Below are 25,675 nucleotides of genomic sequence, written 5' to 3' on the forward strand. Positions count from 1 at the left end.
TATGGCATCCTGCACGTCCATATGGCTTCAGGAATTAGAGAGGTATATGTGTCAAAATATTCAATCAGTTGCAGCCCTTAAAGTTGATAATGTTATGTGTTTGAAGCATACACCATCTCATGAATATGGGGGAAAGTCAAAGGAGCAAATGCCAGCCAAAGGAAAATCATAGTGAGTTTATATTCAGGAGAGAGAAAAGAAAGGAAAGAGACCCATGCTGCTGTAATTTAATCTAAATCATGTGAATGATATCGAATCCATGCTGCAATAACCCAGTCACGGGTAAAAGCAGTGTGTAATAAGGTTTATTCAAATAAGAATGGGGCAGGAAGTTCTGATTATTTTACATTTCAATTGGCATCATTTCAGAATTTCAACCATATATCAAGCAGTTACCTTGAAGAAAAAGACATGTAATAAGCAAACTTAAACACCTTCAAAATATTTCAGTTTTTTTTTTTTTTTTAATCCTTTTCTGTATCCAAGCCCACTTCAAAGATTGTTCTTAACCCCTCCTGGCTCCAGCTGCCTATAAACTGTTTAAGTGGTGACTGATCTGAGAATTCTTCTGCAAATTAGGCTTTCCAGATAAAGGGCTTAAATAGGCTAGCTGCCCATGTGGAATACCCCACAGCACGGGCACCTTCCATCTTGATGGAAGTGCTGGAGTCTGGGTCTGGTGGCTCTCAGAGTGAGGGGGGAAGGCTGCTCAGGAGGGCAGGCAAAACTTCCTGGGCAACAGGTTTTTTGCAGGGTAAAAAAAAAGGAGAAAGAGAAACAAGGATGAGCTAGAGCTGTATTTTGGTGAAACTCTTCCAAGGGAAAGAGGGCAGAGATGTAGATGTCTATGCTGTGTAAAAAAAAAGTTAACAGCCAGAGAAATAAAGTCAGTTCCCCTGGGAAAAATACAGCAGCGTATGCATCAGTCAAGAGATAGTCATCAAAGTCTACAAGGGCCACAAGGCACGAAGAGACCTATTTTCTGAAACGCATTTCACTGTAAATTAACTACTCTCAGATCAGAACGCAGAATACACCCAGTACAAGTTAGGTGAGTAACATGCAGTGTGTGTGTGTCTGAATTTTTGTACAAAGGAGTTTATAAATGAATACATTCAAAATGTATTTCATTTCATCAAAGAATGATACTCCATATACTATAGTGAAACTCCAATGGCATAAACTCTAGCCAATTCCCTTCATTTCTACCAATACTTGGCACTTCGCAGTCATTGGAACTCCAGGGGTGCCCGCCTCTGGGGTTCAACTTACATACAAATTGGCAAGACGGTGTCTTTCAAACAACACATGAAACTACCTAAGTTTGAATTACTGAAGACACAAACCTATTAAAAAACAAACAACAGGGGCTTCCCTGGTGGTGCAGTGGTTAAGAATCTGCCTGCCAATGCAGGGGACACATGTTCGAACCCTGATCCGGGAAGATCCCACATGCCGCAGAGCAACTAAGCCCATGCGCCACAACTACTGAGCCTACGCTCTAGAGCCCGCGCTCCGCAACAAGAGAAGCCACAGCAATGAGAAGGCCGTGCACGGCAACTAGGAGCAGCCCCCACTCGTCACAACTAGAGAGACCTGTGTGCAGAAACAAAGACCCAACGCAGCCAAAAATAAATAAATTAAATTAATTAATTAAAATAAACAAACAACAAATCGTGGCATGATAGTGAGTCTGATGAACCTACCCTACACCATCAGGATCGATCCTACTTTCTTCTCCCCAATTTTTATCGAAATTCTTTGATGTGCACATATCACATCCCAACACAAAGTTGGTCTCAACCTCGTACCACAGTTGTGAGAGGCTTGAGGGCAAAGTGATGTCTCCTGGCACCCAGCAAGAGGCTGGTGTCCATCTGGCCCTCAGACATGGTGCAGGATGGGCTGAGGCATCTGGAGGTTCAGCTCCACTGTTGAGTCTGGCCAAATCCTTCCCTGTTTGTGTGGACAAGCCTGATATCCCCTAGCTCTGTATAACTTAGTGCTTAATTACATTCTTCAAGTTTCTTTCTCTCTTGTCTCTCCAAATACTTGTGAGCCTCTTGAAGAAAGAGGCCATCCTTGGTTTTTCCCTTAGTTACTTGTTTTGAGAGCTTAGCACTGTGCTGAGGATTTGTGAAGTTGATGGTTTGGAGGGTGGAAAAAGAGGGCATTTCTAAAGCACTAGAGAAACCCTGTCCCTCAGTTTATGATGATTCCTTGCTTGCTGTGAGTATATGCCGAGTACAAGGCACAATCACATAAGATTTAGCCACCGTTACCTCCCCCTGACCTTCCTCAGAGGGCAGTTCTGGTAGAGAAGAATCAGAAAGAATTTGGAAACAGAAAAATATGTTATTTACTAGATTGTAACACTGGGCAAATAACACCTCTTTATTTCTTCATTACTAAAATTGGAATAATGCAACTTCCTTGCATGTTTTCAGGAGTATTAAATGAGATAATGCATAGGATAGATTGAGCAGGAGGGGCGATTCCCTTTCTGTGCTAGTCACCAATGACTTGCTCCCTACTTACTGTATGAATGACCAGGCAATTAGCATTTCTAGTCATACCCAAACACACACAGGCACACACAATTTCAATATAGATGTGTATCTATGTATGTTAGTAACCCAAAACTACTGTGTTCGTTTTTATTGCTGCCACAGCAAATTGCGACCGACTTAATACAGTACAGATTTGTGATCTTACAGCTATGTTCACATGGGTCTCGCAAGGCTAAAATCAAGGTTTGGGGAGCACTGCATGCCTTTCTGGAGGATTTAGGGGAGAATCCATTCTGTGCTCTCTGAAGCTTCTAGAAATCGCCTACATTCGTCGGTGCATGGCTCCTCCCTCCATCTTCAAAGTCAGCAATGGCGGCATGAATTCTTCTTATACTGGTCTCTCTCTTCTAAGGCATCATGTCATTAGATTATCTTGGATAATCCAGGATAATCTCCACACCTCAAAGTCCTTAACCTTAATCATATCTACAAAGTCCCTTTTGCCATATAGGGTAATATATTCACAGGTTCCCACAGTTAGGGCATGGGCATTTTTTTAAATTGAGGAAGCATTATTCTGCCTACCACAGCTATGAAGAATTCATTTCAGACCTCAAGTTTGCAGAATGCATATGCACACTGAGAATTCCTATACCCGCTCAGTCTATAAAACTAACCCATCCCTCTTACAAACTTTTGACGCTTTGAAATTTTTCTCAAACTAGAATGTCTGTCCTCTACCCTCCTTTAGCCTCCATTACACATGTAGCTCTTTAGAGGTATCTCAACAACAAAAACAACAACACTCTGTCAGTCTCCTATTTCTGGCTGAAACACCATCTTGTCTGCCAGACCTGGCCTTGTTTTTTTTTTTATTTTTTATGAAGTCCAATTCTTTTTTTTCTTTTTGTCATGAATGGTTTTGGTGTCATATCTAATAATCTATGGCCATTGAAATTTTGATAAGGATTACATTTAATCTGTAGATCTCTTTGGGTAGTATTAGCATCTTAACTATTAAATTTTCTAATCCATGAATGCAGGATGTTTTCCACTTACTTAAATGTTTCTTAATTTCTTTCAGCAATTTTTTTTTTTTTTTTAGTTATCTGTATACAAGTCTTTTACTTCCTTGGTTAAATTTATCCTTGACCATTTTATTCTTTTGGATACTAATGTAAATTGAATTTTATTTTTTTTACAATTTCTTTTATTGGATTGTTGATTGCAAGTGTATACAAACAAAATGGAGTATTTTGTTTTTGTTTGATTTTATAAACTGTAATTTTGCTGAATTTATTAGCTCTAGTTAGTTTTGTAAAAATTCTTTGGAATTTTCAATATATAGAATCATGTCATCTAAAAATAGAAATAAAATTCTTTTTCCAAATTTGGGTGCCTTTTACTTCTTTTTCTTGTCTAATTTCTCTGGATAGAACTTTCAGTAAAATGTTAACTATCAGCGGTGTGAAAGTGGGCATCCTTGCCTTGTCCCTGATGTTACAGGAGAACTTTCAGTCTTTTACTGTTGAGTATGATGTTCTCTGTGGGCTTTAAAAAAAAATGTCCTTTATCAGATAGAGTAAGTTTTCCTCTATTCCTAATTTTCTGAGTTTTTTTTTTTTAAATTATGAAAATGTGTTGAATTTTGTCAGGTGCTTTTTCCACATCAATTTAGATAATCTGTGTTTTTTCTTTGTTATATTACTGTGGTATATGACATCAATTGACTTTCATATGTTAAACAACCCTTGCATTATGGGGATAAGTACCACTTGGCCATGGTTGTAATCCTTTTTACATGTTGTTGTATTCCATTTACTAGTGTTTTATTGAGGAAATTTGCATCTATGTTAATAAGAAATGATTATTTTTCTTTTCTTGTGGTGTCTTTGCTGGCCTTTTAAAGTGAATTAGGAAATATCCCCCCCACCTCATATTTTTTGAAAGATTTTGAGAAGGATTTGTGATAATCCTTATTTAAACATTTGGTAGATGTCACCAGTAAAGCCGTCTGGTACTAGACTTTTCTTTGTTTGGAGGTTTATGATTACTGATTCAATTTCTTTACTTTTTATAAGTCTGTTTATATTTTCTACTTCTTCTTGAGTCAGTTTTGGCAATTTCTACAAATTTTTCCATTTTGTCTAGGTTATCTATTTTTGGTGTACAATCGTTCTTCATTTTCTCTTATAAATTTTTTTATTTCTCTAAGATTAACAGTAACATCACCATTTTAACTTCTGATTTTAGTTATTTGCATCTTCTCTATTTTTTCTTAGTCAATGTAGCTAAAGTCTTGCCAACATTTGTAAATCTTTTAAAAAACCAACTTTTGGTTTTATTGGTTCTCTATATTGTATTTCTAAACTCCATTTCATTTATATCTACTGTAATCTTTATTATTTCCTTCCTTCCACTAGCTTTGGGTTAAGTCTGTTTTTGTATTTCTATTTGTAATAGAAATAGGTTAGGTTACTGATTTGAAATTTTTCTTCTTTTTTAATGCAGGCCCTTACAGCTATTAATTTCCCTCGGAACACTGCTATTGCTGCGTCCTATTAACTTTCATTCATCTCAAAATATTTTCTAATTTTCTTTGTGATTACCTTTTTGACCAGTTGGTTGATTAAAAATGTGCTGTTTAATTGTCATATTTGTGAGTTTTACAATTTTCTTTATGTTATTGATTTCTAACTAGTTCCATTGTAGTCAAAGAAGATACTTCATATGATTTCAATTTTTAAAATTTATTGAGGCTTATTTTAAAGCTTAACATTATGGTCTATCCTGGAGAAAGTTCCATGTGCACTTAAGAAAAATGTGTATTCGGCTGCTGTTGTGTGGAGTGTCTGTAGATATAGTAGGTTTACTGGGTTGTTCAAGTCTTCTATTTCCTTAGTGATTTTCTGTCTGGATCTTCTATCCATTATTGAAAGAAGGGTATTGAAGTTCCCCACCATTATTGTGGAACTATTTCAATTCTGTAAATGTTTGCTTTATATATTTTGTTACCCTGTAGTTTGGTGCATATACATGTATATATATAATATAATATATAACTGTTTTATATATATAACATAATATATAATTGTACATATATAACATAATATATAATTGTACTATATTATATATAATATAATATAATATGTAGTTGAATCTAATATGCATAGTGGTTATATCTTCTTGATAGATTGATTCTTGTATCAATATGTTATGTTCTTATTGGTCATTTTTAACTGTATTTGACTTAAAGTACATTTTGTATGATATTAATACAGCTACTCTAGCTGTTTGTTACTATTTGCATGAAATATCTTTTTCCATTCTTTCACTTTCAACTTATTTGTATCTAACGTGAGTTTCTTGTAGACAGTGTATTGTTAGATAGCTGTATTTAATTGGTGTGTTTAATCCATTTATATTTAAAATGATTATGATAAGGAAGGACTTCTGCCATTTGCTTTTTATATGTCATATCTTTTTTATTACTCAGTACCTCTAATACTGCCTGCTTCTTTCTGTGTTTGATTCTTTGTGTGTGTTTGTGTTTGTGTGTGTATGCTTTCCCCTCCTCATTTCTTTTTCTGTATGTTTTTACATTATCTTCTTAGTGGTTAACCTGGGGATTACATTTAAAACTCTAAATTTATAACAATCCAACTTAAATTGACAACATCTTAGCTTCAATAGCATTTATAAATCTTCTTCAACACAGTTCTTCCCTCTCTCCCTTTATGCTGTTGTTGTTACAAATTATATCTTTATATACTGTGTGGCCATTGACATAGATTTATATTTTTTTATGATTTGTGTTTTAAATTATATGAAAACAAAAATGAGATTTAAACAAAAAATTTTAATACTTCTGGCTTTTATCTTTACCAATGCAATTATCTTTACTAGTGTTCTTTATTTCTTTGTATGGCTTTGGGTTACTACCTAGCATCTTTTTATCCTGAAGGACTCCTTTTTGTATTTCTTGCAGAGTAGGCCTGCTACCAACAAACTTCCTAGATTTGTCTAGGAATGTCTTAGTTTCTCCTTCATTTTTAAAGCATCATTTTACTGGATATTGAATTCTTGGTTGACAGGTTTTTTCTTTTTTCTTCCTTTCATCACTTCAAATATGTCATCCCATTGCTTTCTGGCCCCCATGGTTTCTGATGATGCTGGGCTGTTGACCTTATTGAGAACCCCTTTTAAGTGACAAGTTGCTTCTCACCTACTGCTTTCAAGATTCTCTTCCTTTGTCTTTAAATGATTTGAATAAAATGTATTCAGTGGATCATTTTGAGTTTATCTTATTTGGAGTTCTTTTAGCTATTTGAATGTATAGATTTATGTCTTTCACCAAAATGCAGCCATTATTTTTTTAATGTCCCGTCTATCCCTTTCTCTTTCTCTCCCTCTTCTGGAACTTCTATAATGTGAATATTGATACACTTTATGATGTCTCACAGGTCCTTTAGACTCTTTTTATTTCTCTTCATTCATGTTCTTTCTGCTTCTCAGACCCAATACTTTCAATTGTCTTATCTCTAAGTTTACTGATTCTTCTTCTGCCTGCTCCAATCTGCTGTTGAAACACTAGTAAAATTTCCATTGCAGCCACTGTACTTTTAAGCTCCAGTATGTTTCAGCTTTTTCTATTTCATTTCCTTTTTCTAATTTCTTTATTTTATAGATATAGTGCTTAAATGGATGAACTGATTCTTGAATCTCTCTAGTACATCATTTGCCAGACCATTACTCCTACTTCTATACTTTCTCAACTCTATGGTATCTATCTTGCAAAAACCACATAAGTTATTTATACCCATGGGAGAGATAATCCTTCAGTGGTGGTGAAGTGTGATAAATGCTATGACAGAGGCATGCCAGGTGCTATGGGAGCCTCAGGGAAAGGACATGATTTGGTCAGGGGGTGAAATGTCATGGAGACTTCTGGAGCATGTGCCACAGTTACTGACACTTGTAGAACAAGCAGGTGGGCAGTGGGCTCAGGAAGAGGAAACAGATGGGAAAGATTTGTAAAACAGTAGGAAATACTTAGTATGACTCATAGTTCAGTACTTGTGATTGGTGGAGGACTTGTGAAGCAGGATGCGTTATCCATTTGCAGCCATAGTGTGATGAGCTGGTATGCCCTCCTTTTTCTAAAAATAAATTTATTTATTAATTTATTATTTATTTTTGGCTGTGTTCGGTCTTTGTTGCTGCAAGCAGGCTTTCTCTAGATGTGGCAGGAAGGGGCTACTCTTCATTGTGGTGCGCAGGCTTCTCATTGTGGTGGCTTCCCTTGTTGCGGAGCATGTGCTCTAGATACTTGGGATTCAGTAGTTGTGGCTCGTGGGCTCAGTAGTTGTGGTGCACGGGCTTAGTTGCTCCGTGGCTTGTGAGATCTTCCCAGACCAGGGCTCGAACCCATGCCCCCTGCTTTGGCAGGCAGATTCTTAACCACTGTGTAACCAGGGAAGCCCTGGTATGCCCTCTTAAGGAGCTGGGATATGATCCTAAAGGCACTGGAAAGATTTTTCTGGACTAGATTTTTTTCTGCCAAAAAAGTGAACAGAGAAGAGGACACCTTGGGCACAGTTAGGCTAGAAGCAGTGGAAGAGTCAGGACATCATTAAACAGGTCAAACTAAGTTCTAGCTCTATTTAGGGGGGTGGCATGGATGGAGGAGAGACATGAATTTTACACTTAATTTAGGAGACTGAATCCATGTGACTTAGTGACCAATTAGATGTGCCAAATAAATGAGGTACCCAATGGCTCCCAAATTTGTGACTTGTGGGGCGAATAATAGGAGCATATAAGAAACCTTACATTTCACAAGGGAAAATGATGAGTTCAGTTTTGGACCTACTGTTTCTGAATTTCCAAGAGACATTCAAGAAAACTTTATTAGTTGATTTTTCAATTATAGTACAAATATTTTTCAGAGTATCTGGGACACGGGAGAAAGTTTAGGCCATTAACATACATGTAGAATCATTTAATACAAAATCTTTGTTTTCTAAACTATTAGAAGATAAATTTTAAAAACAAAAACAACAAAAAACATTCCATGAAGTTTTTTTGGTTTTTGTTTTGGTTTGTTTTTTGGCCTGGCCAAGTACAAAACCAAACCAAACCAACCCAACAATATTTTGAAAGAAAGTATCTGCAAAACATATATGTATGAAAGGGTTTATATTGAGACTACATAAGAAACTCATGTACATCAACGATAAGAAGGAAAATAACCCAATAAAGCCAAAGATTTGAACTGTTTACTAAAGAAGATGAAAAGGGAGCCAGTAAGCACATAAAAGTACATCTCACCATCTCTAGTCATCAATGAAATGCAAATTAAACCAGAATATGATACTGATATGTACCCACAAGAATGAACAAAGTTCAAAAGACTGACAAGGCCAGGTATTGATGAAGATGTGAAGCAGCTGGAATACTCTCCTATTGTCAGGAGGAATGCAAAATGGTACTACTGCTTTGGAAATCAGTTTGACAGTATTGTAGAAAGTTAAATATTGTTCTACCACGTGCCCTGGCAATCCTACTTCCAGACATCTACCCGAGACAAATGAAAGCACATGTCCACATAAGTACTGAATACTTCTATACAATGTCAGTAATGGCAATACTCATAATAACCCCTAACAACTCAAAATGTTCATCAATAGTGCTTTACTACTCAACAATAAAAATAATAACAAACATTAATACATGCAACAACAAGGCTGGATCTCAAAAATAATGGGCGAAGTGAAAAATGTAAAACTAAGACTACATACTTGTCTTAGCCTGTTTAAGCTGCTATAACAAAATACAACCAACTGGGTGGCTTATAAACAACAGAAATTTATTTCATACAGTTTTGGGGACTGGAAGTCCAAGATCAGGTGCCAGCCTGGTTGGGTTACAGTGAAGGCCCTCTTCTGGGATGCAGACTTCCCACTTTTGCTGTGTCCTAACATGGTAGAAGGGGCTAGGAAGCCCTGTGGGATCTCTTATATAAGGTCACGAATCTCATTCTTGAAGGCTCCACCCTCATGATGCATGCACATCTGAAAGGCCCCAACTCCTAATACTATCATCACTGGGGGTTAGGATTGGTTGGGTCCTAACAACACTATATAATTCCATTTATGTGAAATTCTAGGAAAGGCAAAATTATAGAGACATAAAGCAGATCAATGGTGGCTGTGTGGTCAGGGGAAAGAATGGATTAAAAAGGCCACGAGGAAACTCTTCAGTGGCCATGGAACAACTTTATGTCTTCATTGTAGTGGTGGTTACGTGACTGCAAGCAACTGCCAAAATTCACCAAATGTGGATGGGTTTATTATATGTAGTTGATGCCTCAATACAGCTGAAAATTAAAAAATAATCTCAATTATAGAATGAAGTGAATATGAATGCATTTAATAAATATCTTTATAAATAAGCACTTGTTGAAAATAATAATTCATCATAATATTGATATTACTTTTGCTCTGCAATCTCATTTTGGCTCAATTTGGTCTTTTAGTAGAATCTATTTACCAACAGAAGTTGTACACTCATAGAAAATGTGAAGCAGCCCCACAAGAACCTTATTTTTACTTAATTTTTGTGAGATAATATTCCCAGGAGCCCTCATTTTCACTTGTTTTCATGCCACTTTAAAATAACAGTGTGGACAGCAGTAATGTCTCTATCACCCACAAATGGTTAGTGCCACATCCTGAAAAGAACTGTCCCACTTGGGGTTTTAATTGTAACTGTAACCCTCTCTACAGTGGCTCAAATGCATCGTTTGAAATGTGGCAGAGCTAAATGTTTGCGCTGTGGTCACTTTACCTCTATGATGCATTAAAAGGTGTAATCCAACTGAAATGTAAATCGCTGTTCTTGAAAACAAATTACAAATGGAGATAGCAGGACTTCAGAGTAGCTTTAAGCTTCAAAGGACCCATCCAAGACCTATTTCTTTCAGGTCTAAATTGCAGCCACACTGTTTTCAAGGGTAATAGGAGGTTGCTGAGGCACTCTGATTACAAGGTGATGGTAAACAATGCTTTTAAACACAGTACCCGAATAGAAGAACACACAACATTAATCACTTGGATTCAAAAACACAAGAGGAAAGAGTGGTTTCCCTATGTGCTGTAGCTCTAACTAACCCCTGCAGATGGCCTGCACTGGGATCCCTTGTTAGAACACTATTTCTTATTCCTTAATACTCATCATATGGCCAATCCTAATTGCTAGTCTATTGCAAAAAAGAAAAAAAATGATGAATTTTGTTTTGTTCATGACTATGATGAGCTATTATTATTCTTACTATTATCTCTGACTTTGACTTCTCCTTTTCCTTGGTAGAAGGTGATAAGGACTGAGGCCTGAGATCATAGGTCTCAGGGGATGAAAAGGTCCCTGAAAGTTTTCCAAATCCTGGGCTGCCATGCTTGGTGAGCTGAATGAGTAGGCCTAGATTGTGAATTTTTCTAAACTCTGAATCCAGGCCCGAGCTTACCACAGCTGGTGCTTAGGTTTGATGGGCATGCAGATGGCTGATTGACACAAGACAAGAATCTTCTGGTTGGTTGGCTTGGGTTCATTTTTCACAGGATTGCTTATATAATATTTACACCTCTAGAGAATATCATTTATACTTTACTTTTCCCACATTTAAATAAACCTGGAGACAAAGATAATTATTCTGTACCCACTTGCTAGATCAGCTACCTGAAAAATATGCAAATCAAGTCTCTTCCCTCCCCTTATTAAGAACTTTAAATTCTTTCATTAGAAATATTTCCTTAGGGGAATTCCCTGGTGGTCCAGTGGTTAAGACTCCATGCTTCCCTGCAGGGAGAATGGGTTCCATCCCTGGTCAGGGAACTAAGATCCCACATGCTGTGTGGCATGGCCAAAACGTTAAAAGAAATATTTCCTTAGTTGATCATCCAAAGTCCTCAGTGATATGTCCTTCTCAGCATCACTTGCTCTACAAAAGCTCACCCCAGTTTATACTAGTTTTCAATAAATCTGAGTTTTTCCACCTTTCTTAAATTTATTCTTCCTAAAATACTATTTATCAAATTGCCTGTCTTAGACCCATTGAATGCCTGTCCGTCCATCCATCCAACCATCCATCCATCCTTCCTTCCATCCATCCATCTTTTCATCCGTTAGATATCATTTATTAAAGGGTGAAAGCTTGGTACTGCAGATGAGAATTGACATTAAAAAAAAAAACATTGACGCAATACTCAACGTGCTCAAGGTCTAGCTGGAGAGGACAGGGTGGAGAATAAACACAAATCTTAGCCCATTGCAACAAGTGTAGTGGCAAAAATTTGTATTCAGAACAATGATAGCACATGGAGTCATCCCAGCCTAGTATCTGGTATTTCATTGCAATTACTTAACTAGGTCACTGCTCACTCTACCGAACAGTGATCCTCACGGTATCCTGTGAACGCTTCCTGAGGGCTTATGAAATGTGGATGTTAGGAATGTGGATGAATCACTGTGTGATGTCAAGACCTTCAGCTCTAGCAGACACTTATCAGCTATGAAGGTATCTCGAAACTTCTAAATTCATCAGACACGGAGTGAAGAACTTTGGTGTGAACTAGATCAGGTCACATGAGCAAATGGCATCTCTGTCCATGAACATGAGGCACAGCTGTGCCCCTTGAATTCTCCGAGGGTAGCAGGGAGGGCTGTGGTGCCAGGCTGCCTAAGAAAGATACTAAAAAATAAAGAAGTAAGGAAGGGAGGGAGGAAGGGAGGGAGGGCAGAGATAGCTAGAACCCTAACTCTAAAACTATCTTCCTCTATGACCTTGAGTAATTTAGTCTCTCTCCCTGAATCTAAGTTTCAGGAAGACTTATTGGAAGAGATTGAGCTCTATTATTTCTCAAATTCTATCTGTTCCAGCACACTATTAGCTAAGAAGTTTCTGGAAGCTTCGAGCAATTTCAGCAATATTATTTTTATGAGAATAATTAAAATATATCTCTCTCTTATATGTAGATACATATCTCTATATCTATCTATCTCTGTATCTATCTATCTAGATATAAATACAATAAATTTTAAATGCATGGTACTGCCCCCCAATGAGCACCATTTCCTACAGGTTTTATGACCATCTTCTCAGTGGCCTATGTTTTTAAAAATTTAAATGTGTGAGCATTTTCTTTCTTTGTAATATAAACTTTGTTGATTCCACTCTTCATGCTAGAAATGATTAGAGTAGCTTTGATTCTGTAGTTTGAATCCTACTGTCTGCAACCTATAGCAGAGAAATGGTATGAGAAATAAGGTATAATTAGATTTCCTCCCAGTGTATTTTAGTCTTTGTTGCTGAATAAGATATGGTGTAGTACTGTATGTGGGGACTGATGATAATTAAATGGCAATTCTGTGTGACTATTTTTAAAGGACTAAACCAGTTGAACATTAACACGTAAGAATCATATCACACTTAGCATCTCTGAAGCCACAGTCTACACAACTGAGGGTGCTCTGGCTGCCTTATAGAAAAAGGAAATCACTTGTATCTAACTGTGGCTTATTTGAATGAGTGCCTTTAATTAGATTTTTATAACTGCGATCTTATTTTTCTTAAATAAGACGTAACTAACTTGAATAGTGTTATTTTGTTAGACTTACAAGTTGGATGTCTGGATGATTGCTTGTTCAAACCCACTTGTGAGGATAAAAGGAGCCTATTTTAAAATATGCATGGGGAATAGGCATTAACCATGGACCTTCCCAGGCAAACTGGTACGTGTGGCCATCTGACTCATATGAGGCTTAGATATTTGAGGTAGAGAATTGCAAATTATTCAGTAGGCAAAAATCTCTACTCACACTCTCTGGTATATTCTAATTTTGAGATTTATGTCACTTAGAAATGGAGACTCTGGCTAGCTTCTGAGAATTCCATTAAGTTGTAGTTTCAAGTATACTAATAATATCAATTTATTTCATAAATACAATTTGTGACTTAAATATATCATGGAACAGAAATATTCACCTTTGATTATACAACCTAGCTCATGTTGTCCCAAAATAAGAACAAAACTGAAAGGCATGTTTACAAAGTTCAACTCAACATTTTAACTGTATTCAAACCTAAAGACAAAAATATACCTGCACCATAATTTCTACATACTACTTAAAATAATGCTTTGTGATCATACATTTTGCCCAAGTGTCCGTTACTTATTTATTTTTTTACAAAGCTTTAGTAGAATAAATGTAAAAATGCTCTGGCATGTCTTATCCAATTGTTACTTTTATCCAGAAGTAACCATTTTCCCCTTCTCCATGACCTAAGTACTTTGAAAAGTATCAAATTTGTCTTGTAATGATCAAAGTATTCAATAATGTACACAAATGAAAGGTAGCTTCAATTTCATTATGAATTCAATTCAATCACAAAGGCCGCTGACAGTACAAATTTGTAACAAATTGGGCAATTCAAGAAGCTATATTAATGAATGCTATGAAACACAGGGATCGTTTGTGTAAATGGAGTTGAAAAATACACCTGTTGTTTCCTGTTAGTGATAATAATCATATAGCCAGGCCATAGAATAAGGTCTGCTTTCTCAGTCTATGCCCATTAGGAAACAACCCTTCATTGTTACTTTGCATGTGGAGAGGGCTTGCAGATGGTAGGGCGACAGGAAACGAAGCTGTGGGAATCATTTAGTGCAACCCTATACTCAGACAGGTGCCACTTGTAGACATTTTAATTGATCTCATTTGTTAGTTATACCTGTAAATCACACTGTTATCATCCCTGGACAAGGAATGGAAACCAGAAATTGTCACAGACCGAAGATAGCAGACCAAGTCCCCAAATGGACCAGCCATATAGATTTACTGGCTTAGTTTCACAACACTACATTAGATTGAAATTAGATACCTGGAAAAATCCAAATTACATGAGGTCTCTTGTTTCTTTATATCACATTGACAGAAAACATGGTTTAATATTCTACTGCAGCTGAGGCTGCATATCATATATTAAGATGTGTAAGTGTGTGTGTGTGTGTGTGTGTGTAAGAGAAAGGAAGTACAGTACAGTACAGTAAAGATACATGCTTACCCAAATTCTTGTTAGAAAGTACCACTTTGCATCTGGTCACTACCATCCAGTATCTGTAATGATGGAAAGATATGGGTCAAGAATAAAGAGGCATTCAAAGGTTGTAGATTTCAAGGGTGTCCCAGCCTAGGTGGTGGTGGGGTGGGAGAGGTCTGCTTTTTTGTGTTTCTTTAATGAATCACTCAGGAATAGTTAACCCTCATAAGGTCTCTGAATGAGGATACTGCTTAGGGATTACGTATAATTTCAGCAGAAAGTCCATTACAAAAACAAACAAGCAAAAACCTCCCCCAAACTAACTTTCACTCAGCATAAAAAAAACCTATTCTGTCTTTTCAAGCCCCAGGAACTTTTCTAGGTCCTCATCAGTGACAGTGTTGCCTGGAACCTGCAGCAGTCAATGGAGATACATCCCCTTGAAGTCATCCCAAAGCATTTAGCATCAGCATCTCTGCTGGCTGGGACTTTAGTTAACTGGAGACCAAACCAAAACCCACTTTAGCTTGAATGTAGTGAATTGATGTGAAACAAAGTCCATTTTCATCTGCATTAGTAAGAATTACAGTTAACATCATGAAATCGGTGTTACTAAATGCTCTAAAGTCTTTTGTTGTGATCACACTTAACAATGACTATTTCCTAGAAAAATATCAATGTAACTGGCATATGAAAAATTGCTAAATTTATGCCAAGTAAAAGACAAACAAAATATGTTCTTTTGATCAAAACTGAACTTGCAATTATCACTTTATCATGTTATCATTTGTCTCTTTAATCCTTAATTTATGTAGTAAAATGTTCTATTTGACTTTGAAGTTTTCCCTTTTTTTAAGACAAGTTAACTGTATCTATAAGTGAGATAAGAGCAACATATAAACATTCAGAAAATATAATTAAAAATAATAAAAACTGTGAGGTGAGAAGCTGTGGCAGATGCTGTTGCTTAAAATGTGTGAAAAATCTACTAACAGATATTCTTCACATCAATGATTCTTAACCTTTTAGGGGCATGGGGTTCTTGAACAATCTTATTAAACACTCATCCCCAAACTGAAATCAACACACTTTGTTTTACAGGATTATATGTCTGGAAATTGATTCCCTTCACATTCAGTATATAAAATAATCTTTACTCTTGTCTTCCCTGAGCAATTTATTGGTCTTTTCTGAAAGAATCTGAAATTAGCCCACAGTAGGCAAATGAACCAAAATTAATTTTTGTTCTGCTCACATGTAACTTTCAATGAGGAGACTGCTATAATTTAGTGGGAAGCCATATTTGAAAACTGGGGAGTGGTCTCTGATAAGGAAGTGACCTTTAGCATCATGTCAGTTTAAATATTTTGTTCTAACGGCAGCAAGTGCCGAAATACCTCAGCTGGGAATGTTTTGTAGTAGCAAATTGAATGAAATCTTCCCTAGCCTAAATTGCCACGTCAGAATAAGGTCTGAACCCTCTAAGTCTATTCAAGTTGAACACATGATGCATAATTTCTTCTGTCTGCAAATTCGTTAGATGATAAAGCTTATGTTGCATCTCTGGATGCTGTGTGGAGATTTTGCCACGTAGATTCACAGTGAACATCCCAAGGTGTTGAGTTAGCAGCCTCCTTCTTAGAAATGGTTCTTGGTTTGTTACTCTTCCCGGGTGGAAAATGACCCTGGGGCTCCAGGTAGCCATGCCAACCGTGCTTCCCATGAAGAACTGGGTGTTAGCTTGATTCCTGTTGACATAAGCTCTGGCATGTCCAGGAGCACTGAATCATCAAGCGGAGGAGGTGTGCTATGAGGGCACAGGCAGGAGACAGCTAGGCACATGAAGGAGGCATGAGCCAGCGGTCAGGCTCCGATCGTGCCCTCCTGTGCCACCCTCCTCTGATGCGCCTCTACACTCATCAGGAGTCCCCTACAGTGAGAATGAAAAAAGTAGAATCTGAGTTACAGGTGGCTATCTACACTGGGAAGAGGGTTTAAGGGTGTTAAAACCCCGTTCATACGTGAAAAAAAAAAAAGCAGAATGAAAATCCTCCCCACGGGCAGAACTTCCAATAGTTTGTCTTACACGGCAAGGAGAGAGCTGAAATATGGATTGATGCTAACTTATAAAATGGGGCAGATTGTTTGGCTGGATGGTCAGGGATCCGAAATGAGCAATAGTTGTGAATTGACAATGAACAGGTATGCGGATAGAAAGCTAGGAACAGACTCCAGATGTGAGAATATCTGTGCCTGATGTGAATGCTAATCAGGCTCCCACTGCAAAAAAACTCTCCTCGGTATCAGAGGACGTGTTAGCCCAACCGTGGGTGTCAGACAGCCTCCTTCCACAGCAGTGTCTGCCCACTTGTCCATTATGGTGCAGACGGGAGCTATGGAGACCTGGACAATCAATGAGGACCTGGGGCTGCTGCCCTGCTGTGGGGTAGCAAGTCCTGGGGATGGAGCATAGGTGAGCTCCTGGGGCTCCTTCTGTGCTGGCATTATTCAGAGAGGAAGTGAATGGAAGAGGATTGTGATCCTACAGCAAAGACACCACCAAGGAGTCACATGCCTCCAACATGAAACTGGAAGACCCCAGTGGGGTGAAGAACTCTAACCAGATGCTGTGTTGGTTAAAGACAAAATGAGGTTGGTAGTGAAAGAAGGAAGTCGTATGTACCAACCATTACCATCTGGGAAACAAAGAGTTTAGTGTTTATCTGTATGTCCTCTCTCTCTCTCTCTCTGCATATGTAGATATACATGTGTATATGAATTACACACATATTACATATATCATTATGTCATAGTATATTTAAATATATTAAATAACAAATACATATTATTATATATTCTATAATACATTATTACATATTATATATAAATTATGTGTGTGTATATATATATATATATATATATATAAAACTTGGGTGTGTTGGCAGTAGTTAAATTATTAAATTTTGTTCAAATATTACAGAATTCCGGGATGTGATTCCAGCTTAATAAGATGAAGGTTGAGTGTACTTCCACTTCTGCAAGGGACAGTTTTACACTCTTGAGTGGGTATCCTTTTATTTGGAAGTCTTACTAACGGAAGAAGAACGTGGCTATTAGGCCACAAAAGAAGTATTTTGTGCACGTATTTTCATCCTTGTAGGCACTCAACACACAAACCCCAATTATAGGCAGTGATGGTGGGATCTAGTGCCTGCTTCACTGCAGGATAAACCAGGGAGATGCCCACCTTCCCAGCCCCTGACAGCCCAGGCAGGACAAAGGCATGTGACCCAAGCTTAGCCAAACCTCCTTCCACAGAGGTGAAATTTCAGACACTGACCCGAGGGTATGGAGACAGTTTAAAAGATATTCATAGTACTGGTGTCCTGGTCTACAGCCGTGAATCTCAGGCATTGACAACATTCTAACCAGATTGCTACGATGGCATGGACTTGGCTGTGGTTTCTGCTGTCTAGCCTAACTTTCGTTTACCTGATTTTTAAAAAAAATCTGTCTGCAGTGTTTGTAGGGAATTTTCAGATTCTGTCTGTAGAGAAATGACCATGTTTACTCACCTTCAAGTAGGAAAAGACACTTCCATGATGATCAGGTCACTTTTATACTCTTTCAGGGTTTTTTCTTCCTTTCTTCCTCCCTCCCTCCCTCCTTCCCTCTTTCCTTTCCTTCTTCCTTCCTTCCTTCCTTCTCTCCCCCACTCCCTTTTCCCCTCCCTCTCTCCCCCTCTTTCTTTCTTATACATACATACTTAAGGCATGGATTGTTTTATTCACATAACATTTAACAAGACCATATTTCGTTAGTTTAAATATCTTTCTTAGGTATTTCTCTTATACATTATCAGGGTCAACAGCCCCTAATTTTCAACATTAATTTAACTCTGAGGACTTTTTTGATTGTGGTAATTTCTTGAGTAAATCCAGGATTGTTTTCTCAGGAAATCTGACTTTATATCAAGGAACCTCCATTTCTGCCTTTGTCATCTCTGGCAAATCCCCGAACTTGTCTACATTTTTATTTCTTTACCAATGAAATGGGAATAGAAAATGCATTTCAAAAAATGTGATAAATGAGATACTGTTTTGCAAACATTATGTATATACTGGTGTACAAAACAACATTGGCTGTCAGTGCTGACTTAACTATATGGCACGTTCTAGGTATTCAGTGAATACTTCTGTGTTGAATGTGTTTATTTCATTAATCTGTTACCTCTACTTCATTAGTCGTTAACGAGGCATGGAATTCCCAGGGAAAGGAACACAGGATAGGGCGTTTTTGCTGGAGAAAATTTGAAAAGTTGGTAAGGAACTCTGCCTCTTCTAGCTAGTATGGAGGAGACAGGTTCACTGGGTCACACTGAGTATGGGCACTGGGTGAAAACCAGTGAAAACAGAAAAGGACTAGAAGGGAATGAAAGAAGGATGGGTCTCCAGGAGAAGCCGTGTCTGTTTAGGAATTTCCCGCCATGCTAGATCATCTTGGCTAAAATCCTAAGTTTTACTTCCTTGCTTAAAAATCAAAATAGTTCCAGAATGCTTCCTGGATCAGGTACAAAACCTTAATGTTTATTTTTTATGAAGCCACTCTTCCTCTGGGGGTTATTCTCCCAACTCACCTTTCCTTTCTCCTCTGAATCCTATTATGCATTGTACACCTCAGCCAAACTGTACTACTTTAAATTTCCCAGGTACGTGTATTTCTTTCCTGTCTCTCAGTCCATTTATCATAGAAGTTTTATGTGTTATGTTTTTATTTTTATTCATCTTAGAGTATTTTCTAATTTTCCTTATGTTTTCTTCTTTGATCCCGTTGGTTACTTCGAGGTGTATTGCTTAATTTCCACATATTTGTGACTTTCTCAAAATTCTTTTCTGTTTTTGATTTATAATTTCATTCCACTATGGTCAGAGACATATTTTGTGTGATTTCAATCTCTTAAATGTATTAAGTCTGGTTTTATAGCTTCAAATAGGCAGTACCCTGGAGAATGTTTGATGTGCACTTGAGAACAATGTGTATTCTGCTTTTGTTTGAGAGTGTCCTATAGATGTGTTTCTAGTTGTTTTATAGTGTTGCTTCAGTCTTCCATTAACTAGTTGGTCTTCTATCTAGTTTGTTTTTCCACTACTGAAAATTGGGTATTGAAGTCTTTAACTATTGTTGTTAAATTGCGTATTTCTGCCTTCAGTTCTGTCAGTTTTTGCTTCATGTATTTTGGGGCTCTATTGTTAGATATTAATACATACATTCTTATGATTGTTATATCTTCTTCTTCTTTTTTTTTTTTTTTTTTTTTTGCGGTACATGGGCCTCTCACTGTTGTGGCTTCTCCCGTTGTGGAGCACAGGCTCTGGACGCGCAGGCTCAGCGGCCATGGCTCACGGGCCCAGCTGCTCCACGGCATGTGGGATCTTCCCAGACCAGGGCACGAACCCATGTCCCCTGCCTCGGCAGGCGGACTCTCAACCACTGCGCCACCAGGGAAGCCCTGATCGTTATATCTTCTTGATTAAACTTGTTATCATTACAAAATATCCTTCTTTATATCTATTAATTTTTTCATAAAGTTTATTTTGCCTGATATTAGTATAGCATTAATGCTGTCTTTTGATTACTATTTGCATTGTACTTTTTAAGAAATCCTTTTTCTTTTAATCTATTTCTGTTTTAAAAACTAAGGCATTTTTATAGATAGCATGATTGAATCATGGTTTCTATTTTTTAATACATTCTGTCAATCTCTGCCTTTTGATTGGAATATTTAATTAATTTACATTTAATAAAATTGCCAACAGGTTAGAATTTATGCGTGCTATTTTACTATTTTTGTTTGGTTCTTATGGATTTGCTGCAAGTCCTGAAAAAGTTGAAACTGACAATTTTGGTCACTGTTCTTGCTGCTTTTATGGAAGAGAGGATTTTGAATGTCCTCCCTCTGCTATTTTTGTTGATGTCAATATCGCATTTCTTTTTGCTTCTTTTTAATAGTTTTTATATCTGCTGACATTATCCATTTGGCATTTCATGTCTACTTTCTCCATTAAATTCTTTAACATAATAACCATAGTTATTTTAAATTCCAGCATGTTAATCGTATATATATATCTGGTGTGATGATTGCTTTATCTCTTTACAGTATATATATATATATATATATATATATATATATATATATATACTTTTGTCATGGCTTTTGCATTTTTTTCTTGAAAGATAGACATATATCAGGTAATAGGTCCTAAGGCAATAGAACTTTAGTGTTAGAGTTTATCTTAATTCAGCTATAAAATGAGTATGGTTTAGCTATAGATACCAAAGTGTTCAAAGTCCTCTGGTGGATTTGCTTTGTCTTCCCATCTTGGCTTTGTGGTTTGCCTTTATACTACTTCTCAGAGAGGATCTGAGTCTCCCAGCTCTTTCAGCTGTAATTTCCTGTTGTTACTGGAGGCTTGTCAGTGTGACTGGGGTGTGCAGGGAAGGGAGATATTCTCTGATATTCCGATTAAGCCTCACTTTCTTAGTGTACTGGTGCTTTGGATGGTTGGCTTTCAGGACTACTGCTATCCCTACTCCAGTGTTAGAGTTTTTCCCTCATGCCTCCTAGCTCCTTACTAGCCACGGCATTAAGATGGAGCAGGGCAGAGTTCCTCTTCACCCAGAATTGAATTGGTAAGTTCTTCTCCCAAGGGACTAGCTCTTTTATAAAAATTAACTAATTAATAATTAATTAATTAGGTTGTGCCAGGCCTTAGCTGCTGCAGGCCAGCTCCTTAGTTGTGACATGCATGTGGGATCTAGTTCCCTGACTAGGAATCGAACCCGGGCCCCCTACTTTGGGAGCGTGGAGTCTTATCCACTGTGCCACCAGGGAGGTCCCAACTAGGTCTTCATTAGGGAGAAGAGTCAGAGGTTTTCACAAAGGCCATTCTTCCCTTCCGTTACAGGGGCCACTGGGGAACTTTCTTATATTCCTGTGCTAACCTAATAGGGTTTCTGGAGGGAAAGCTAGTGAAAGTGTGGGAGCCCCCTATGACTTTCATAATAGGTCTCACTCAGCTTCCAACTTTTGGTCAAAATAACTATTTAAATGTTTCTATTAGTTATATGGCATTGTGTAGCTTCTGTTGCAGGTAAGCAAATCTCAAGTACTTTATCTTCCTGGATGCACCTGACTCTATACATTCTGTGGTGTCAGTTTCACTTGCAAACTCAGTTCCCTGATGGGTCCAAGAAAAGTTCCTGATTTTCAGTTTTTTCTAGCTTTTTCTTGTTGTAAGGATGAAGTAATGAATTTCAAGTTCTTTACATATTGTAGGTGAAACAGGAAGTTCTTCTCTCGTATTTTAATAGTTCAGTATTTTTCATTTTAGCCACCGTGGTGGATCTTTAGTGGGATCTCATTATGGTTTAATTTGCATTTTCTGACTACTAATATTGATTGGCTGCTGGAAAGTCCTTATTCTGTGGATATACTCTTCCTCTTCCAGCCTCTCATCTATTTTCTACTGGGTCTTCACTCCTTTTTTATTATAGAAGTTCTTCATGTATATTTTGAACATGAGACTTCCAATCAGTGGGTTTTTTTAATTCAAACTTACAATGTCTTTGATAAAAAGAAGTTTTAATTTTAATGTAGTTAATTTATAAATCATTTCATTTATGGTTTATTTTTTATAACTTTTTTACAAATAAATTTATTTATTTGTTTTTATTTTCTTATTGCTTTTTGTGTCTCATTTAAGAATAATTTTCCTACCCAAAGTTTTAGAGATATTCTCCTATGCCACTTCCCAGAAGATTTATTGTCTTATTTTTATGTTGAGAACTACAGTTTAACTGAAATTGACTTTTATATAGGTTGTGTGGTAGGGATCGATTTTGTCTTTTTTTGTTGTTAGGCTATCCTATTATTGGCTATCTTTTTTCTCAACTATATAATGACTTCCACCATATTTACTAAATATTCTTAGAAAGTAAATTCTCAAGTTATAACACAGTACTTTGAATACTGATCGCCACTGACTTATGATGGTTCAACTTATATTTTTTCCACTTTATGATGGTGCAAAAGCGATAGGCATTCAGCAGAAAGCGTGCTTCAAATTTTGGCTTTTGGTCTTTGCCCAGGCTAGCCATATGTGGTACTATCCTCTCTTGTGATGCTGGGAAGAGGCAGCGCACAGCTCCCAGGCGGCCACGCGATCCTGAGGGTAAACAACTGATACACTTACCACCATTCTGTACCCATACAACCATTCTGGTTTTCACTTTCATTACAGTATTTAATAAATTACCCGAGACAGCCAACACTTTATTATAAACTAACCTTTGTGTTAAACAGTTTGGTGCAACTGTAGGCTAATGTAAGTTTTCTGGGCATGTTTAAGATAACCTAGGGTAAGCTATGATGTTTGGTAGGTTAGGTGTATTAAACGTATTGGGATTCATGCTATTTTCAATTTGTGTTAGATTTATCAGGATGTAACCCAATTGTAAGTTGAGATAGATCTGTATTTTCAAAAATAGCACATTCTTTGATAACTATATTTATTTTTTGAAAATGTGCAATCCTTTAGATGGGGGAGAGATAAATTTGGATAATACAATTTCTGTCCAAACCAATAGATTTAATAATGTGATAGATTTCCTTATGTAGACTATACAATGAATAGGACATTATCAAAAATATTTTCAAAATAACTTGTGGTAGTAATATAGAAGTATAAGTATATATCTCAAAGCTAAAAACTTGGAAGGTAATTAAAAATTTGGATTAGTAAATTCTAGTATATTTGTTAATAATTTTATTAATAATAATTCAATTATAAATCTTTATAGTCATAATAATATTCATAAGACTAATATATTGATACCAGATTTTTTCATATTAATGTAAATTTATTAATACAATAGTATGATTGACATCTCCATGTCTCAGTCTCTTTTACTTAATTCTTTCCTCTGTCATCACCGAAAGTTTTGGTGTTCCAGGCTTTCCCTTTCCTAGTACCGGTGGGAAAGTGCTTTTCAAAGCTGTTTGTTTCATGTTTTCCAATGGCCCATTGGCTACAGTACGTTTTATAGTCAATCCCAGATTTAAGGGGTAGAGAAATAGACTCCATCTTTTTATAAGAAGAGTGGGGAGATCAGATTGCAAAGGGGGTGTCCAGCATACAGGGAGGTGGGAATTTGGAGCCATTTTGGGAGTTATTTATATTCACTTTGTAAGCACAGCACTTTTTACAGCATTTGATCCATAGAAGGCACTAAATAAATGCTTGCTGCCTGAATGACGGACTGAATGAATATATACTGTGAAAGTAGGCATTCATATTTCACATTGAAGAATAACTATTTACAATTACTTTTCTTCTTCTTTTAAGACTAGCTGCTTTGAAATGGTAACCTGCTTAACTGTTACTTTAAGTTATGGCCATTCATTCTTATTTTAGGTTAAGAAATTCAATCAAGTGCATCCACATTTCGTCACAGCAACGTGTTAAAAATAGACTACTTAGCAGGCTTTTCTTTTTTTGTAATAGATCTTTATTGGAGTATAATTGCTTCACAATACCGTGTTAGTTTCTGTTGCACAACAAAGCGAATCAGCCATATGCATATACATGTCTCCATATCCCCTCCCTCTTGAGCCTCCCTCCCACCCTCCCTATCCCACCCCTCTAGGACATTGCAAAGCACGGAGCTGATCTCCCTGTGCTATACTGCTGCTTCCCACTAGCTATCTATTTTACATTTGGTAGTATGTATATGTCAATGCTACTCTCACTTCGCCCCAGCTTCAGGCTTTTGCAGGTTAGAGGTTTTAAACATCCAAATGATGAGGAAGAAACAACTTCAGCATTTTGTTAGTAAGGGTAAAAATGGAATACATAGTATCGACTGGAAGATTTCTTTTTCTCCTCGAAGAAGAACAGATAGTATGGCATATGCTTTTCTAAATGTGGAGCTGTTCAGGGCTGAATACAACTAGCACAACAGTAGCGATTAGATGACTCAGCTTTGAAAACGCTCCTTGACTACGCTATGCAAAGTCAAGTGGTCTAGAATGAAATACAGTGAAAGCTGTAATTAATAGATTAATCTGAGATTTTTTTCCCCTAGGTTTCAAGATTAGTTTGATTTCTTAAAAAAGTTTTTTTGCTTGAAAAGTCATGATAAAAATTTTTTTCACCTATTCTTTTTGCAGTCTGGAAATTATTGAGGGCTGAACGTCCTATCATTTCTGACAGATGCAACAGATGTTTTAGCAAACAATTCTCAAAATTGCTCGCCAGAAAAGTTTTTTGGTTTTTTTTTTTTTTTTTTTTTTTTTTTTTGCGGTACGCGGGCCTCTCACTGTTGTGGCCTCTTCCATTGCAGGGCACAGGCTTCGGACGCGCAGGCTCAGCGGCCGTGGCTCACGAGCCCAGCCGCTCCGCGGCATGTGGGATCTTCCCGGGCTGGGGCATGAACCTGTGTCCCCTGCATTGACAGGCGGACCCTCAACCACTGCGCCACCAGGGAAGCCCAGAAAAGGTTTCTTTTAAAGGTATGAATTCAAATTTTCTTTCTGGAGCTCGTATTGTCAGAGTTGTTCAGTTGTAATCCTCACTTGTAAAGGATTAATGTCTTTAGACATACTTATGAAAGCTGCCGTGAGCATCACATTTCTTGGTTCTATGATTAGGTTTCACAGGTTTGGGTACAATTAGCTAGTTTTCTACTTTGTCCTACTGTTTTAATTGCTCCGCTCTTTTCTGTCACTCATCAACTCATCTTCCTGGAGGTCAAAATGGGACCAGTTACTAATCAAGGCCAATGGCAACCATGACTGCTTTGGGGAACCATGTTTCATCTGTCAAGGGGCATCTATCACTCCTCTCCTTGTCAAAAAGAAAATTAAATTAGACTAATACAAATCTCTATTTTGCCCCGATTAAAGGCCTATGTCCTCCCTAGGCATTGCCTGACACGATTTTGACTTGTGAGAGACTCAATGTTCTTATAACATTATTTGGAGAGAGTGTGCCTGTCTCCCTGGGTCATT

At 37.2% G+C, this 25,675-nt stretch overlaps 1 protein-coding gene across 1 annotated transcript in view; it reads left to right on the forward strand.

The window, feature by feature from the left end:
- TMEM182 (transmembrane protein 182) overlaps window positions 1-25,082 on the forward strand; it is a 298,426-nt gene extending 273,344 nt beyond the window's left edge. Inside the window, exon 6 of the mRNA XM_082642687.1 lies at window positions 25,009-25,082. The gene's annotated coding sequence lies outside the window, so the exon portion shown is untranslated. The remainder of the gene's footprint in view (window positions 1-25,008) is intronic.
- Window positions 25,083-25,675: the final 593 nt, after the last annotated feature.

Source organism: Mesoplodon mirus, assembly GCF_964341445.2.
Source record: "Mesoplodon mirus genome assembly, chromosome: 14".
In the NCBI taxonomy this organism is placed as follows: Eukaryota; Metazoa; Chordata; class Mammalia; order Artiodactyla; family Ziphiidae; genus Mesoplodon; species Mesoplodon mirus.